Raw genomic sequence first — 12,903 nt, forward strand, 5'->3', positions numbered from 1 at the left:
TCATGTTTTCCACCTACAATATTAATTTAATAATTTCATTTGCACAAAAAATTAGTTGATTGTTTTGATATTTTATAAAATAATATTAAGAATTTTTAATTTAATAATAATATATACCGTAACGTAAAAAATTAATCATTAGACGCCTATAATTACTAAATTAATATCTTAAACTCACTCAAAGATAACCTTAAATTAATGTTTTCCACAGTGAAAAAAGTATAGACACTTTTATAAAAAGGATAGATACTTTACAATATATTAAAATTATAGACACTCAAATGTATATGTACACATAGAAGCAAATATGGAATAATTAATGAAAATATACACACAATAATCACACCAAAATATAAATACACAAGAATGTTCAAATAATGTACCGACAAACAAATTAATCCGATGAAAAGGGTTTTTCTAACGAAGTCCGGAACATTAGAGGCCTTCAACAAATTTTCCAAATACTCTCGTATGTTTCCGCCTTTTTCTGAGGACATACATAAATAATTTCAATTATCAAACTAATGAGGTGCAATTTTACTAACAATAAATTAAATTCGCATAAGCATGAATAAATTTGTGTCATACCTAGAGCTTTGTCGTTCGAATGGGAAGCAGCGTCAAAGGTATGTGGACATATGTAATTGTATTTCTATATAAACACATAAGTTGTTAAAATAATCAATGTCTGAACACCTGTTCAACTGGAAAAACATATTGCATAAATGCAACTTACCGGATTATAAATCATTTTTTCCGCTGAATCATCGACCAAAAGTGTATTTAGCTCGTTAAAATCTGGACACGCGTTCCAAACATCATTGAGATCTTTACAGTAGGTAACAGAATCGTATGTTTTGCATTTTTTTGATCCTGTTCACAAACAGTCGAACATAAATATGTAGGAATCATAGACAACGAAAAGTCAGCAAACTGTAATGACATTCATCTTACCCACAAAGAAAATGCTCGGAAAATACAGGTAGTTTCTCAAGTACACGGTCGACGTTATGCCTGAGATTGTAATCAAGTTTGAATGTTAACATTCAAATGTATATTAACGATTTTGACTACAGTAATTCAATTGCCTCAAACATGTTCTAACCTCATCTTTGAAGACCAAAGGGCAACAACAAAATTGTCGACACAAAATTGCATAAATTCAAATAATCCTCTTCTGAGGACAACATCTACAACATGAAGAAAATGAGATTAAAGTTCTACGCTTATATGTTAAAATAATGGATACAAAAGAATAGAATTAAAACCTGCCGGCAGTCTTGGGATGTAGGCAAGGACACCATTGAGATCAAAAATTAAAAGTTTTCTTGAAGGCGGCGTTGTAGACACGATATACTTGTTTGGATCATCATCTTCATCATCATCATCATCATCGTCATCATCTTCATCGCCAGCTTCATCGTCATCATCATCATCATCGTCATCTTCATCGTCAGCTTCATCTTCTGCGACCGCTTGGTTGTCCACATCTGTTAAAAGAAAATAAAATAAAGTTCAGAACGTGTAAATGTTAAGAAACATAGATAATGAATTACCTAACTCGTTTGATGTCGTTGACGTAATTCGTACGCAACATGGAGACTTCACGTTGCAATGATGAAATATCGGATCGCATTCCAATCACAAGGGAATCAATATGCTCCCGAAAATTGACCATGTATTCCATCACGGTCTTAATTGTGACATCCTCTGCAACTGGAGCTTCTTCCATCATTGCGTCTCCACTTGGTTGCTCTTCTTCATGGCCAACGGGGTCCATTTCCTCCCTCTCTTGATCTAATCCGACCTCCTTGACACGCTTCCAACCGAGTTTTTCAACAAAATCATATCCCGCTTTTTTAATAAATACCATGTCAATCTTGCGGGTTAATCGAACAGGGGCGTCATGCGAAAAATCAACTTCCTTCTTCTTCAACAGATGGGTGATGACACATCCATATGGTAGTGTAGTTGAAATTGTTGCTCCCTTTGTGACCATATATACAATTGTATTAAATATGAGTTTTGCAATGTTTGGAGCCGTTTTGGATTTATACTTTGCTATCCACCAATAATCGCTGTCTCGAAGCGTTGAATGTTTTCCCCCACTAGGCCGGATATACCATGTGAGCATTTTGTGAAACACTCTCGACTACATCGAGGTGAATTGGGCTATTTCTAGTAACCCGTTTAATTGTAGACCAATCTACACCATTTTCATCTGAATCCCCTGTATTCGCTACACCTAAACCCTCCGCAATAGTTTCTGGAGATATATATATCCTTCCCCATGACATGTGTATTAATTCCTATTATATTAGTCTTATTAGGCTCGTGCTGTAAGGAAGCATTGTTGTAGAAGACTCTAACTAGGTTGGGATAATATCTTGGTTCTACACCAAGGAATTCAAGCCAACCCCAAGATGTAAATGTGGATTTAAAACTAATGCATATTTATCATCAAACAAGAAACCCAGGTCAATGACACGTTCGGGACGAATCTTCCTTACTTTAAAACTCGTCTGCCATCTTTGTTTCTCCATGTCGGATCTAAAGTTCAGAGTTTCGAAGGACCTGATTTCCTCAGAAGAATCGTTTGTTACAGAAGGAGGTGGTTGAGAAGAACTGGGTTGAGAAGAGCTTTGAGAAAGACCTCGCTTCTGACGCTGACGTTTTGGAGCCATTTTGGTTGGATGCTACCCCTATTACAATGGAACACAAACACATTCAGGATAAAAACTCCAATATAGAAATCAATCAAACCCATAAAATATCGATAAATTTACCTGAATATCTGATCGTCACTTATGATAACGGTAGAAGAAAGAGGAAGATCTGCCTGCTTGCATTTATGTTTAGGGTTTCTCGATTAAGAGTACTATATCGTAAACGGTGGAAAACACTTGATATTTAAATTAGTATCGACACAAACTATATTAGTGTCGACACATTATTTAGACATATTCTCTCATAAAATCGGTATAATTGTACCGGTTAGATTGAAAAATTACATATTACATTATACTTTTGGGTTCGATGATTTTGGGATCGACACTTTTTATATATGGATCGACACTTTATGGGTGCACCTTGTTTTCCATTCATTCTGGGAAAAATATCGACACAAACTATATTAGTGTCGACACATTATTTAGACATATTCTCATAAAACCGGTATAATTGTACCGGTTAGATTGAAAAATTACATATTACATTATACTTTTGGGTTCGATGATTTTGGGGTCGACACTTTTTATATATGGATCGACACTTTATGGGTGCACCTTGTTTTCCATTCATTCTGGGAAAAAAATATCGACACAAACTATATTAGTGTCGACACATTATTTAGATATATTCTCATAAAACCGGTATAATTGTACCGGTTAGATTGAAAAATTACATATTACATTATACTTTTGGGTTCGATGATTTTGGGGTCGACACTTTTTATATGGATCGACACTTTATGGGTGCACCTTGTTTCCATTCATTCTGGGAAAAAAATATCGACACAAACTATATTAGTGTCGACACATTATTTAGACATATTCTCTCATAAAACCGGTATAATTGTACCGGTTAGATTGAAAAATTACATATTACATTATACTTTTGGGTTCGATGATTTTGGGATCGACACTTTTTATATATGGATCGACACTTTATGGGTGCACCTTGTTTTCCATTCATTCTGGGAAAAAATATCGACACAAACTATATTAGTGTCGACACATTATTTAGACATATTCTCTCATAAAACCGGTATAATTGTACCGGTTAGATTGAAAAATTACATATTACATTATACTTTTGGGTTCGATGATTTTGGGATCGACACTTTTTATATATGGATCGACACTTTATGGGTGCACCTTGTTTTCCATTCATTCTGGGAAAAAAATATCGACACAAACTATATTAGTGTCGACACATTATTTAGACATATTCTCTCATAAAACCGGTATAATTGTACCGGTTAGATTGAAAAATTACATATTACATTATACTTTTGGGTTCGATGATTTTGGGATCGACACTTTTTATATATGGATCGACACTTTATGGGTGCACCTTGTTTTCCATTCATTCTGGGAAAAAAATATCGACACAAACTATATTAGTGTCGACACATTATTTAGACATATTCTCTCATAAACCGGTATAATTGTACCGGTTAGATTGAAAAATTACATATTACATTATACTTTTGGGTTCGATGATTTTGGGATCGACACTTTTATATATGGATCGACACTTTATGGGTGCACCTTGTTTTTAATTCATTCTGGAAAAAAATATCGACACAAACTATATTAGTGTCGACACATTATTTAGACATATTCTCTCATAAAACCGGTATAATTGTACCGGTTAGATTGAAAAATTACATATTACATTATACTTTTGGGTTCGATGATTTTGGGATCGACACTTTTTATATATGGATCGACACTTTATGGGTGCACCCTGTTTTCCATTCATTCTGGAAAAAAATATCGACACAAACTATATTAGTGTCGACACATTATTTAGACATATTCTCTCATAAACCGGTATAATTGTACCGGTTAGATTGAAAAATTACATATTACATTATACTTTTGGTTTTCGATGTTTTTGGGATTGACACTTTTTTATATATGGATCGACACTTTATGGGTGCACCCTGTTGGCCATATTGTAAATTTGCCTTTTACTTCCAAGTATCGACATGACCCTTAATGTGTATAAGAAACATGTACAACAACATACTGCTAACTTTTCTCATCTCATTCATAATTATATTCACATACAAAAATATAAATCGTATACAAAATTATAAATCTTATACAAAATTAACTCAACATTTACATCATTGCATCCTTTTGTTATTCTTATGTAATATTGCAGCTTTTGTTATCTCCTGTCTTCGTTCATTTTGATTGTGGCTTACGAGATCGTTTAATACTCGCGATCGATCCCAGTCTCCAACAACCTATATTCAAATTGTCAGAACGTTAAGTATTGTCAACTACAGCATTCAATCTACGACTTTTAACAATTTTACCACAAACAATTTTTTCTATCCACTTATAAAATCACCAGTTGCCCCTGTAGAACCGATCGATTCCATCCACATCATCACATACATGCCGCAATCATATCTGTTACAAAATTTGAAAACCACACATGTCAATTATGATGAATACTGCATAAAATTAAGCTTTCTATTTGTGATAACATCTCATACCCATTCAATTGCTTATTCTTCTTATGCTCCACAAATTTGAAATTTTTCAAGGGATACTTTCCTAGAGATCCACATGACTCAACCCAAATGCGTTTCTTATTATAAGAATCTAATATTTTAATCTGCATTAAAATAGAAGAAGTTATGCACCAAAAAAATTATGCATTATAATTTACATAATGTCCTTTCATACATACATACATACCAATCTCTTAGCATCCTTTACTCTCTGTTTAGCTGCTTCAGTTGTAAACATACTATCATATATTGTTACAACATGATCTACCATATCCAACACCAACAGATACCAATGTGAATTATGGTAGTTTATTGTGATCATTATCTGCAACAAATTTCACACCCAATTTGACAAAATTCAACATTCTATATCCGAAAACATCATTTGCAATTGGTATGGTGTCTTACCTTCTCACAGTCGGTGAATTTCACATAGTTATCCAATATGACACCCCAGAAGGTAGAAATATTCTCAACACTTTCTTTGTTGTTGGCTTCCAACGCCTGTTGCTGTAATTACGCAACAAACATTATTAATTTGCCGTCTATAACACTACTTTTCAATATTTATTAATTTAACTCACCACTAAGAGGTATGGAAGGTAGCCAATCCTCCGGTGTGACTTTTGAGAATCGTAGCATATGGTCCAGGCGAGCAAATCGATAACCTAACAAAATTAATTACACAATCAGAACATATTCAATAAGTTTTATTTATTTTCTACTTTCTACTTACCACACCGCCAACCCATTCCGTAGGCTTCAACGTTGCAACGTCGTATACAGTAGCGAATTGATTTCCCATTGATATTACAGAATATCTGTATGAATCATTAGGATTAATATCTTGTCATGAAATATTTAAATATCACTCACAAAACAATATATTTCACTTACCCCGATTCTAACTCGCTATTCCATAATAATCACAAATTGCAGCTTCGATGTCATCAATTCCGGTTGGAATATCCGCTTTTTCAACCTACAATTTTGCATACAAATTTTTGTCACAACAACATAATAAAATCAAATTAAGTATTCTTTTATTAAACTTACCTTCTGCTTCTTCTTCTGGGGTGCAGGACATTCCGAATCCAAAACTGCTGCTATAACACTCTCCGGTGTATAAATGACATCGACTTCCTTCCTCCTCATTTCTTCCATCTCTTCTTCTTCCTCCTCCCTTTTTCTTCTTCATATTTTTCAGTTCATCGTACTTTTTTCTACATAGCTCTTCATATCTTTTATTTCACCCTTCAATTGAGCTCCTTCATCCGAGTATTTATCAACCACCCCCTTCACCCCGTAAGTTCACTCCTCAAATCAACAACCTCCTTCACCACTCCCTCAAATTTTTCTCCCGTCACCATCTTAATATCACCCCTTAACACCCCAACTTCTTTCACCACTTCACCCCTCAACACCTCTACTTCTTTCACCACTCCATCTATTTTTCCTTCCACTACCCCCTTATGCCTCTCGAGTGTATCTTCGACTCTCTCGAGTTTCTCTACGACTTGATCAAGTTTCTCTTCGACTCTTGATTGTCTTTGCATGATTTCAAATTGGATTTTTTTGATATCAGCCAATTCAGACATCAAAATGTCGAAGTTACTCTGTCTCCACTGCCTCCACTGCCTCCTTTCTTCCCCCAATACAACCATCCCTCCTTTCTTCTCCTCTGCCTCCTCTACATCCTTGCCAATAACCTTCAAAAAATTAAATTACAATATTAAGACATTGATTATATTCTTAATATTATTTAATTACATTTATTACCATTTCTTGCTTATTCCCTCTATCCAACTTCAACTTCACCATCACTCTAACCACCTCTTCCTTCCCCCATGCACGGATGCGTGCCACTCCGGTTCTTTCATATGCCGGTACTGCCTCACAGCCCGACCAAAAATCGAACAGTGCAACCTGCATTTATAATAAAATTTATATTTTTATATAAAAACACAAAAAAGTGATTCAACTCATTTACCTCTAAGATTGCTATGCACCCTTTGAGGTATCTCTGGCTGCCCTTTTTAAAGGTGATTATTGATTCAATCAATCTCGAATGGATATATTCAGCCCAATTGAATTCACCCTTCAAGCCTTCATCGCAAATGAGCTTCATATATTCCTTGTTCGTTGACGTATCACCCGTTGGACAAAGAAATATCCCGACAAGGTACAATAGAACTCGGGCCTTCAGCTCATCCCCCAAGTAAGATCCACTTTTGATATCCTCTTCAACTTCAGTATATGTCACCTTATGATTCAAACCATATTTGAAGGCAAGTGCTTTCCAGTTCTTACTCCTACAGACTTCTATAACACTTTTGCCTTTGTTTTGTACCCCCAATACGTCTGCAGCAGTCGATACCCCCAGAGGGAATGAATAATCACCATACTTAGCCATACATTGACTGACGTCAAATTGTGCCATCAAGGATCGACACAATTCCCTCCGAATAGGTCGATCCCTTACTCCGATCAACGATCCAAAACCTATTCTCCCAGCACATTCAACTGACCCTTCTCCTTAAGGTGTTTAATTAATAAATTCACCCTTTTAATGCTGCATCTTGTCGACACTTCCTACATTTTTTAACAATATATAATGTTAGTTCTTATATATTTTGTATCAACGTATTTACAAGTTTAATGAATACCTTATTTTCATGTGCTTTCCTCCGTTCTTTGTATTCTTTACTATCATTCCTTGACTGTGTGATGTAAGGTTCCTTTTCAGCATCACTCATTGAATTCCATTTGGACCTCACATCTTTTTTCACCTAATATTAAACATAAACGTTTCTTAATCAATACATTAGCACTAAATACTAATACTACTCAATGTCAATTTCATTTTACATACCGAACCGCTCTGTGTGCCATCTCCCTTCATCCTTTTGCATTCGGCCATACTGTTAACATTTAAAATTTGTAATCAATTTAAAGTTTATCGATACTTAATCCAATTACCATTTCAACAATAATAACAAAAAGACATTGATACTTACTAGAAGTACATATATCCACCCTTTGGTTGCTTTCGAGTCTCGGCCTCAATTTCAAAGTCATCTGCTCCACCAACAATTTTCCAACCCATTGACTCCATTTTTCCTTCATATATCAGTTTACGCAAATCAAATTATTTGTTACATACACTTTTCAATATACAAATAGATAACTACTCTTGTGGTAAAACGGTTTTCTTCAAAAGAATTTGAATGGCCACACCAAAATGTGTCGGCACATTTATACAACCTATAATATCATTTCTACCTATAATATTTAATAAAAGTATCGACATTTATATTTTTCCTTGAATATCTATTTCTACCTGCAATCGGTCTCAAATGCTTCCTTACTCCAAAACCCCAAACAACACATAAAAAACCCTATCGCGATTACTGTAATAATAAAAAATTAGGGTTTCGACAACATACTTTTCGATTCGACTGCAGCAACAAACAAACAAACTTCGCTTTAGAAACGCCTTCTGAAATGCAACAACAATTACTCTTCGATTTCAAAAACTCGTCCGTTCTATCTTTTTCAGAGGATATTTAGCTATGGCCTTTATATTTTCATCGGATATGTTATTTATATTTAATCGATACAAATACAAAAGTGTCGATACTTTTATGTCAGGTGTCGATACTTTCGAAAGGATAATTACCTATTTCTTTGAAAGTGTCGATAATTTATTACACGTACTTACGAAAGTATCGACACTTTCAATATATCCGGTATCATTTTACCGGTTTTATCATTTGTTACCGGTTTTATCATATTTTTACCTGTTATATCGTTGTGGATCGATATATTTTTTAAGTATCGACACATTATAGGCGCTATAACTGCTTCTCTTTTAAATTCACAAAGTGTCGATCCTTATATAACGTATCGACACTTTTAAATTTACCGGTTTTATCATTTTGTTACCTGTTTTATCATATTTTACCTGGTATATCGTTTTGGATCGATATTTTTTTAAAAGTATCGACACTTTTTAGGATTTAAAACTGCTTTTAAAGTTATGTAATTTATGTTTCAATTTATTTAATAGGTTTCATGTTTTCCACCTACAATATTAATTTAATAATTTAATTTACACAAAATTTTATTTGATTGTTTTGATATTTTATAAAATATATTAGAATTTAAATTTAACAATATTAACCAAATATAATAAATATGTTTTCAACAGTGAAATAAGTTGGACACTTTTATAAAAATGATATATACTTTTTTGAAAGTTATGTAATTTATGTTTCAATTTTTTTAATGTTTCATGTTTTCCACCTACAATATTAATTTAATAATTTCATTTACACAAAAATTATTTGATTGTTTTGATATTTTATAAAATATTTAGATTTTAAATTTAACAATATTAACTAAAGATAATAATAAATATATTTCACAGTGAAATAAGTATGGACACTTTTATAAAAAGGATAGATAATTACAATATAACAGGTAAAATATGACAAAACCAGATTCATTATGACAAAACCGGTAAAATTTACTGATATGTTAAACGTATGAACACTTTTATAAAAAGGATAGATACTTACCGATAACCAAAGTTTACCGGTTACCAAATTTTTTAATAGTTTTTCATATTTTCTACCTAAAACATTATTAGTTGTCAACATAATAGGTACCGCTAAACCGAATTTATTAAATACATTTTAATGTATCCGGTAATGCTGTATATTAGCCGTATATTAACCCGCCTTTCCTGAGACAATCCCACCAATCAATTAACTAGACCAGATGTAAACTCTTAATTATTAAAAGGCTTAAATGCATATTTTTCCCCTGAACTATTCCCTTTTTGCCGAGTTACTCTTTAAAGTATTTTTCGTACCATTTTTTCACTAAACAAAAAATTGTTACTCCGTTTACGTAATATCGTCTGGAGTGACCTGAACTGAACTTGGGATTCCGGGAGCACCAGACCTGTTAAGGGTCACCAGCTTGGTTCTCCCGAACAGCCGACGTTGGTTCAATTTCAGAAGACCTTGGCCGTACTCAACACCTTCGCCACTTGGATCTCTCGAGCAACGTTTTTAATGGAACTTTACCAAGCACCATCTTCCACTCAACTGAGCTTCAGGTACTCTGTTTGTCCAGTAATGTCATCTCTGGTTCGTGGCCACAGTCTGTTGGTGTCATGGCTAGTCTTCAGCTCTTGAATCTCTCTGATAATGCCTTGGCTGGGAAGGTACCCCAAAACTTGACAGCTTTGCAGAACTTGACTGTTGTGTCTTTAAAGGGCAACCATTTCTCGGGTAATATACCTAGTGGTTTCGATTCAGTTCAAGTTCTGGATCTGTCATCGAACCTGCTTAACGAGTCTCTCCCTTTAGATTTTGGTGGCCGTAATTTGCGTTATTTGAACTTGTCGTACAACAAGATTTCAGGGCATATATCACCGGAGTTTGCAAATCAACTTCCTCAGAATGCCACCGTTGATCTTTCATTCAATAATTTAACCGGCCAAATTCCGGAGTCTCTATCTTTGTTTCATCAGAAAAAAGACTTCTTTTCTGGTAATGTTGATCTATGTGGGAAGCCATTGAAAACCACTTGTTCAGTTCCTTCAACGCTTTCGAATCCACCAAATATGTCCCAATCCATATCACCAGCAATTGCAGTGATACCAAACTCGATTGTCTCAACCCCAGTAGCAGGCTCGTCACCTGGAGAACCGAATAACATTCGACACCGAGGAAGGGGCATTCTAAAGCCAGGCACAATGGCAGCCATAGCTGTTACAGATTTAGCTGGTGTATCCATTCTCGGCATGATCATTCTTTACGTTTATCAACTCAAGAAGCGAAAAGATCATCTCGATCAGCTCACTGTCGATAAAAAACCCGAAGCCAGTCTCGAAAACGCATGTAGAATTAGGAACAACAATGCCATCATCATCATCATGTTCATGCATGAAGTTAAAACTCAGAGAGACATGGGAGATTTCCACTTCTGACAGTGACCAGCAGGAGAAAATTGGAGTCATGAATGTGAACCAGAAAGGAGAGGGAAGCAAGCTGGTCACAGTGGATGGGGAAACTGATCTGGAGTTAGAGACATTATTGAAGGCATCGGCATATATTTTGGGGACGAGTGGGTCGAGCATTGTTTACAAGGCTGTGCTGGAGAACGGGACTGCGTTTGCTGTGAGAAGGATAGGAGAGAGTTCAGTGGGGAGGTTAAAAGATTTTGAAAGCCAAATTAGGATGATAGCCAAGTTAAAGCACCCAAATTTGGTTAAGATCCGTGGGTTTTACTGGGGAGATACTGAGAAGCTTGTTATCTATGATTATGTCTCCAATGGCAGCCTCTCTTGCACCACTGCTTACGGTAAGTTCTCATCTCTCTTCTTTACCCATCATGTTCACATTAGCAGCAAAATTGTTGACATGATTTAGTTCTGTGAAAACCAGGAAGATCAGGCTCATCATCACTTTGCCATTTACCTCTTAAAGTCCGTATAAAAATTGCAAGAGGAGTTGCTAGGGGACTGGCCTACATTCATGAAAAGAAGCAAGTTCATGGCAATATCAAACCAAGCAACATCCTGTTAGACTCCAATATGGAGCCCTTAATAAGTGATCTGGGACTAGACCACCTTGTCTCTCGAAACGGCGCCGGCTATAAACCAAACAATTCGTCACTGAGGTTCATAAACAGCCAACGGTCCACGGCTTCTCGTGATGGTGACCCACTCGTCCCACCAACCAGGCCGAGCCCCCATGCACCTGCTGCTTCCACACCATATCAAGCACAAGAATCATTAAAGAGCCTCAAACCAAACCCCAAATGGGATGTCTACTCATTTGACGTGATTTTACTCGAGCTTCTCAGTGGGAGAGTGTTGTCAAGCAGGGAGTTGGTGGATGAAAGGGCGGTGCCAGCAGGTTCAGCCGGGGAAGAAACTGACACGGCGATAAAAGGTGACATGGAAGGGAAGGTAGAGGCCATTATGACATGCTTCAGGTTAGGGTTTAGTTGTACATCAGTTGTGCAACAGCAGAGACCCTCCATGAAAGAATTATGACATGCTTCAGGTTAGGGTTTAGTTGTACATCAGTTGTGCAACAGCAGAGACCCTCCATGAAAGAAGCGGTTCAAATTCTTGAAAAAATAGCCTCAGCTTCTTCCACTGAATGCTGCTAATTAAACCTTTTTGTTGACTTAAATGTTTTCCAAAGTTTGCATTATGAGACTAGATAGACCTTTGAATATTGTTGATAATTTTGTAGATCATTCATAGCTAAGCTAGAAAAACCGTCTTATTTATTTTATTTAATTTATTAAGAAAAAAAATGCATTACGCCTTAAATAGTAACTCGGTTTCTACTTGGACATCTTTCAACAATGGTTGGTGAGGTATTTGAAACTAATAATCATCAATCGAGGTTCTACGATTCATCTTGACCAATGCGTATGCGATTCTGTTTTTACATCTATTGATAAATATGAATTTAAACCGAATCTAATATTAATTTGGATTATAAAGATGTTCTCTTATCTTATCTAGTGAATATCTTCTCATTTCTATTGTTAATTTCAGTTATATATTTTCACTCATCTAATAGTTCTAAATTCGTGTAAAAAGAGTTTTACATTGTGTAACA

At 35.3% G+C, this 12,903-nt stretch overlaps 1 pseudogene; it reads left to right on the forward strand.

Moving 5' to 3' along the window:
- The first annotated feature begins 10,189 nt into the window (after positions 1-10,189).
- On the forward strand, positions 10,190-12,442 carry LOC120179807 (annotated as a pseudogene).
- Positions 12,443-12,903: the final 461 nt, after the last annotated feature.

The sequence above is a fragment of the Hibiscus syriacus genome, unplaced genomic scaffold (genome assembly GCF_006381635.1).
Source record: "Hibiscus syriacus cultivar Baekdansim isolate YM2019G1 unplaced genomic scaffold, ASM638163v2 tig00112468_pilon, whole genome shotgun sequence".
Classification (NCBI taxonomy): domain Eukaryota; kingdom Viridiplantae; phylum Streptophyta; class Magnoliopsida; order Malvales; family Malvaceae; genus Hibiscus; species Hibiscus syriacus.